The following is a 7,355-nucleotide window of genomic DNA, read 5'->3' on the forward strand; positions in this document are numbered from 1 at the left end:
TGAGAAAGCAATTATAACAGCGGCTACACCTGCTTGTTATTGGCTTTTGTCTGAGAGAATGTGAGTGTGTGTGTGTGTTGGTGTGTGTGCAGTCATGATCCAAATGAAACACACAATCAAGCCCCCAGGTGTGTTCGAACAGGAGTGTGACTTCCCTGAAGTCAGGTGTTCTTCCTGGACACAGAATCAGAATCAGAAAGGGGTTTTAATCGCCATGAAAGTTTGCATAGACAAGAAATTTACTTTGGCAGGATGGTGCATACATTAAACATATAGGAATCTTAAAACTTACATATGTGATCTAACTATTCAAAAGGAACAAAGTCTCGCTGATACTACATTTACATTTAGCAGACGCTCTTATCCAGAGCGACTTACAGTAAGTACAGGGACATTCACCCGAGGCAAGTAGGGTGAAGTGCCTTGCCCAAGGACACACAGTCATTTGTCACAGCCTGGAATCGAACCAGCAACCTTTGGATTACTAGCCCATTCCCTAACAGCTCAGCCACCTGACTCCACTAAGCGAAGTCTAGCTAATACGAAAGGGTTTAGAATAAAATATAAAGTAGCCATAATTTAAAAATACAGATACAAATACTACAAAAGATACAAATAGGGCAAATTGCAATGTGGCAAGATGTCATTGTGCAGGTTGTGATTAAAGTCATTAAAGTCAGTGTGAGCCCTTGGCCTTGTTGAAGAGGCCAACAGCGGATGGAAAGAAACTGTTCTTATGGCGTGAGGTTTTGGTCCTGATGGACCGCAGGCTTCTGCCAGAGGGGGGTAGCTGGAACAGAGGGTGTCCAGGGTGGGAGGGGTCGGCCACAATCTTCCTCGCTCGCCTCAGGGTCCTTGAGGTGTGCAGGTCCTCGAGGGTAGGCAGATTGCAGCTGATCACCTTCTCAGCAGTGCGGATGATATGCTGCAGTCTGCTCTTGTCCTTGGCAGTGTCTTTGGCAGGTTGAATTTCTTCAGATGCCGTCGGAAGTACATCCTCTGTTGTGCTTTTTTGGTGAGGGAGTTGATGTTCAGTTCCCACTTGAGGTCCTGGGATAGGATGGTGCCCAGGAAGCGGTGTTGACTGGGGAGTCACACAGGGTGATGGGGGTGAGTGGGGCTGTATTTTTCCTGAAGTCCACAACCATCTCCACTGTGTTAAGAGCATTGAGCTCAAAGTTGTTCTGGCTACAGCAGGTCACCAGGTTGTCTGCTTCCCACCTGTAATCAGACTCGTCCCCATCAGAGATGAGCCCAATGAGGGTGGTGTCGTCCGCAAACTTCAGAAGTTTGACAGACGGATTACTGGAGGTGCAGCTGTTGGTGTACAGGGAGAAGAGCAGAGGGGAAAGGACGTAGCCCTGAGGAGATCCGGTGCTGATGGACCGGGAGTCAGAGACTTGTGTTCCCAGCTTAACACACTGCTTCCTGTCAGACAGGAAGTCTGTGATCCACCTGCAGGTGGAATCAGTCACGTTCAGCTGGGAGAGCTTGTCCTGAAGCAGGGCTGGGATGATGGTATTGAAGGCAGAGCTGAAGTCCACAAACAGGATCCTGGCGTAGTCCTGGGGAGTCCAGGTGCTGTAGGGTGAAGTGGAGGGCCATGTTAACTGCGTCGTCCACAGACCTGTTGGCTCTGTAGGCAAACTGCAGGGGGTCCAGTAGAGGGTCTGTGATGGATTTAAGGAGGCTATTCTACCTGGCACAGGGACACTGTGAAATCAAGGTTAACCCCAAACCCTGGACAGAGGGGCTCAGCGAATGTGATGTGAAAGGTGTGCAGATAACCTGTAATCAGACTCATCCCTGCCAGAGATGATCCCAATTAGGGTGGTGTCAGCAGAGAGCAGCTTCATGCCAATGTCCTGCACGTCATTGTTACTCAGCTGTTACCAGTTTTCTCAGGGAGGAGTTTAACTTCATGTTTGAGGCCAGAGAAGCACAGCCCTGCTCTGTGACCAGACAGACTGACAGCCTGTAGAAGGTTATCATTACAAGAAGGACTACAAACACTACCGTGGTCCGTGACGCGCTCCTAGTTGTGGTGCTGCTTTGTCTCTATAGGTTTTACAGGACAGTGATTGGAGGGCTAAGGAGGTTGTCTGGCTGCTTACCTTCGACTGCGAAGCTCCCTATATTGGGAAAATGTAGCTGGTTTATCCACTTTGTATTGATGACATGGTTATAGTACCACACACAATATTCTTTCAAATGAATAACATATGTTATACATTTATGGTCTACACCCCCTGTTGAGAAACGTGTTTTTTCCAACCCCACTACTTGAGATGAAAGTTTCTGCACAAAATACTTAATATGAATTAGCAATAATACACAAAACATGCTTTTGATATTCTTTGAAGTGCTTCAAGTACAATAACGCTGCTAGTTTTAAGAGCATTATTCATACAGCCTCTAGGTCTATGGCACATCTATGTGCCTCATGAAACATAGATGGTAAGAAAACTTAATTTATTGATCAAATAGAAATGTCACCTTTTTGTCTAAAACGCATTGTTTCGGGAGACGACGTATGGTCTCCATGGTGTATAGACATATCATGACGTCATGGGGCAGACAGGGATTGTGACGTGCTTTACCAAATTATAAGAACTCGTTACACAATCAAATCAGTCATTGATGCTCTGTAGACAAGTAGCGAAAAGCTTTTGATTCTACTTTTTCCTCGTTGGTAAGTGTACTGGAATTGTACATTTTATTTGAGTATTTCCTATTTCCTTCCTCGTTTGTCATCTTTAAAGAAACATGGATGAAATCCCAAAGCATTAAAAACTTTGGCGGCCTAAACAGAAGGTAAGTCTGGTAAACCTGAAGTAAATGAAACAATTTAAACTGTTGAGAAACATCGACGAAAATACTTAGTTCTGTCATTTTAAAAAATGTGTTTCAGGTGAATGCAGTGTTCAGTATCGTTAATCGTATCGAGTGGACTTTATAGTTCCAGATAATCCTCAGATGCAGTAGTAAGACAAGGTAAAACGCAAAGTAAATATCCTTGCACATTTCCTGTATAACCAACCAATCTGTCGAGCACGTCTCAAACTATTGAATGTCAATCAGTATTACTGTTACAACTCTATTCAGTTGCTTGTTGTTGGTTTCAAGCAGTATTTTTAATCAGTATTTGAGTATGACTATGGTATTGTACGTATAGCACTGCTTTGGCATATCTGTTATGTGTGGGGTGGGGGCTGAAGTCTGTCTATATACACAGTAGGCCTAACGCTGATAATAACTTAACCAGTACTTAAAATGACAATGAATGGTTGTTAATTTCTGTCTATTGGGCCCTGGACATACTCTCACAGGTTCATTTATTAATACAGACTCTAGGTGGCGCCATTGCGGCACGAAACATAGATGGCAAGACAACTCGGTTTATTGTTCAAATAGAAATGTCACCTTTATGTTTAAAATGCATTGTTTCGGGAGAGACAGCACATGGTCTCTCCATGGTGTATAGACATTATGACGTCATCGGACAGACATGGATTGTGACGCGCTTTACAAAATTATAAGAACGTTACTAAATCAAATCAGTCATTGATGCAAGCAAGGAGCGAACCGCATCTACTTTTTCCTCGTTGGAAAGTGTAATGGAAATGTATATTTACTGTAGAAATTTATTTGAGTATTTCCTAGATTGTCATCTTTAAAGAACATGGATGAAATTCCGAAACATAAAAAACTTCGGCGGCCTAAACAGAAGGTAAGTCTGGTAAACCTAAAGTAAATAAAACAATTTACACTGTCGATAAACATCGACAAAAATACTTAGTTATTGTATCAGTAAGGTACTTTTGCGTTTGACAGTTGTGTTTCACACATAGCCTACCTAACGTGATTAATACTGTAGACCTTTTTCATAGTCATCATATGTATATCCATTTCATATGTAAAAGTCATGTTTCTTTTTCGAAAAATAAAATAATCTCTGTTCAAGACACTCGCTGTATTTTCCCGCTAACCCTAACCCTTCTCACTCTTGTGTGTGCGTGTATGTATGTTTTCATACGTCTGCGTGTGTTTGTGTGTTTGTGTGTGTGTGTGTGTGTGTGTGTGCGTGTCTAGCCTGCTCGTCTCGCTACCCTCCAGTTGCCCCTCGCGCCCTGCTGGCCAGAGCTGGGACTGAAGCTTCCTGCTCTGCTGTTCTCAGACAGGAAGCTGCTGTTCTCAGACAGGAAGATGCTGTTCTCAGAAGATCAGAACCCCCTCCAGGTAGGAACACATACCTGTAGAGACTCAACACATTGGACACTATGTTCATGTCTGACACACTGATCAAAAGCAACATACAAATAGTTTTGCATTTAGTAAGAACAGTAGATAACAAAGGTTCAGAAGTTCATAAGTCTAACAGTATTTCAGTGGGTAGAGCCAAGGTCTGTATTTTACTATTTAATATCAGCATAATCCCAAATACAGTATGTTAATGTCGAAGTGTAATAATAACAATATAATCATGTCAGAACTTGGTGCCAAAGCCTCCTCGATGCCCAGAGCCCAGCCGCAAGAGCAAGGCTGCCAGGAAGGCTGCAGGAGCTGAGAAGGACACAGGGGGCAACAAAGGGCCTTTGGCAGAGTCCTGGAGGGTTGTGGAGGACGCTGGAGCGGCTTATCCTTCAGCCCTGGATGACGAGCTGGCAGGACTAGGCAGGGTGGTGAGTAGAAGGCCCTAATCCACCTCCCTGGGTACTACAGACTCCAGCCAGGCTCCTCTTCTCCTCTCTATCTTCCTCCACCTTTCCTGTATCTCTGATACTGGCTCTGTTACTGTGCCTTGCTAAGTATTTTTCTTGCCTGCAGGTGACTGGTGGTGCATGTGCGAAGATGCTTCCCGTCCCCCAGACCAGCTACTGTGAGTCTTTGTTCATTAATGTATCAAATGTAGACTATTCCTGATGAAATGATCCCTTGCTGTCAAGAGAAGGGATCCACCAATCACATTGTCACTCTCCTCTTCCTGTAGGTGTTCTTTCAGCAATCAAAAGTTACTCTCGCCCAGTGGAACCAATCAGAGCATCGGCCTCTGAAACACCCGGGCCCCTGGGCTGCAGAGCCACACCAGATGGAAGGGAGAGTGCGTACTCCTCTCCACCTGCGTCTCCACCTGCGTCTCCACCTGCGTCTCCACCTCCGTCTCCATGCCGACCTGAGGCGCAGTCTCCAGGTTCTTCTCCACCTCCAACCTTGAATGACCCTGTGACCTGGGAGACCACGCCCAGTCTTCTGTCATCGGGTGTTCTTCCAGCAATCAAAAGTTACTCTCGCCCAGTGGAACCAATCAGAGCATCGGCCTCTGAAACACCCGGGCCCCTGGGCTGCAGAGCCACACCAGATGGAAGGGAGAGTGCGTACTCCTCTCCACCTGCGTCTCCACCTGCGTCTCCACCTGCGTCTCCACCTCCGTCTCCATGCCGACCTGAGGCGCAGTCTCCAGGTTCTTCTCCACCTCCAACCTTGAATGACCCTGTGACCTGGGAGACCACGCCCAGTCTTCTGTCATCGGAGGAGACCGAGGACGACCGTTCTGTGTTGGAGGCCATGATGTCACACCCGTGAGTGCTCCTCCAAACGTCCCCTTTAGACTAGTGTCCTGTTCAGCATAATGTTACGATGCGTCGTCAGTTGTCATTGTACTGTGAAGTGATGTCAATTGTCAGTTCTTGTTGTCGTTACAGTCATTGGAAAATCTTCAACAGGGTCTTGTTGAGGAAGGTAAATCAAATATTTACTATAATTCCCTTTGCTCAGTCTGACAATCATATTTCAAATGTAATAGTAACATTTCTTTTTCGAAAAATAAAATAATTTCTGTTCAAGACACTCGCTGTATTTCCCCGCTAGTCCCTTCTCACTCCTCCTTATGTTTGTGTGCGCGTGTGTGTTTTCATACGTCTGTGTATTTACGTGGCGTGTGTCTGTGTGTGTCTGTGTGTCTAGCCTGCTCGTCTGGCTACCTACCGCCTCGCGCCCTGTTGGCCAGAGCTGGGAGCTGAACTGAAGCTTCCTGCCCTGCTGTTCTCAGAAGTTCAGAACCCCCTCCAGGTATAATAAGGAATAACAGATTAAGGACACTCAGTCCTCACTGTCAGTGTCAGGACAGTTATCTTCCAGTTCCTCAGTTTGTTTTGTGTTGGCACAATTACAACAACGACATAAGTCTGTGCAACACAGTCCTGCAGAAAAACATGAACATCTGCTTGTCTCACACGCACTTTTGCAGCCGCAGTGTATCACATGCAAAACACTGTCAGGGGCCGAATTTCTGTTACGTGCAAGGTCCCATCCTCTATTTGCCAAACATATCCATCCATGTTGACAAAAAGAAGCTACCTTATTGGTGTATAACGATCACGTGTCGAACCGTGCCACCAAAATCCTATTATACGCTCTGAAGAAACTAGTTCTGCATAAAACATAGACGCAACGATAATCGACTGGAATTTCAGCGACAAACTTTTTTTTGGTAGCTTAGCACTTTTTTTTTTTTATGAGCTAAAGATTGTGTAGATGCCAGACTGTGGAGCGGGAATCATTTTCTAAAAGACTTTCCGTGGTTCACCTTGCAGCCTAGTAGGAACACATACCTGGAGAGACTCAACACATTTGACACTTTGTTCATGTTGTCCACATTGATCAAAAGTGACATACAAACATACAGTAGATAATAAAGGTTCAGAAGTGCATAAGTCTAACAGTTTTTCAGTGGGTAGAGCAAAGGGAGTCTGTATTTTACCAGCTACTATCAACATAATCTCAAATACAGTATGTTAATGTCGAAGAGCAATAATAACAATATAATCATGTCAGAACTTGGTGCCAAAGCCTCCTCGATGCCCGGAGCCCAGCCGCAAGAGCAAGGCTGCCAGGAAGGCTGCAGGAGCTGAGAAGGACACAGGGGGCAACAAGGGGCCTCTGGCAGAGTCCTGGAGGGTTGTGGAGGACGCTGGAGCGGCTTATCCTTCAGCCCTGGATGACGAGCTGGCAGGACTAGGCAGGGTGGTGAGTAGAAGGCCCTAATCCACCTCCCTGGGTACTACAGACTCCAGCCAGGCTCCTCTTCTCCTCTCTATCTTCCTCCACCTTTCCTGTATCTCTGATACTGCCTCTGTTACTGTGCCTTGCTAAGTATTTTTCTTGCCTGCAGGTGACTGGTGGTGCATGTGCGAAGATGCTTCCCGTCCCCCAGACCAGCTACTGTGAGTCTTTGTTCATTAATGTATCAAATGTAGACTATTCCTGATGAAATGATCACTTTCTGTCAAGAGAAGGGATCCACCAATCACATTGTCACTCTCCTCTTCCTGTAGGTGTTCTTCCAGCAATCAAAA

This window comes from Osmerus eperlanus, chromosome 22 (assembly GCF_963692335.1).
Source record: "Osmerus eperlanus chromosome 22, fOsmEpe2.1, whole genome shotgun sequence".
NCBI lineage: Eukaryota > Metazoa > Chordata > Actinopteri > Osmeriformes > Osmeridae > Osmerus > Osmerus eperlanus.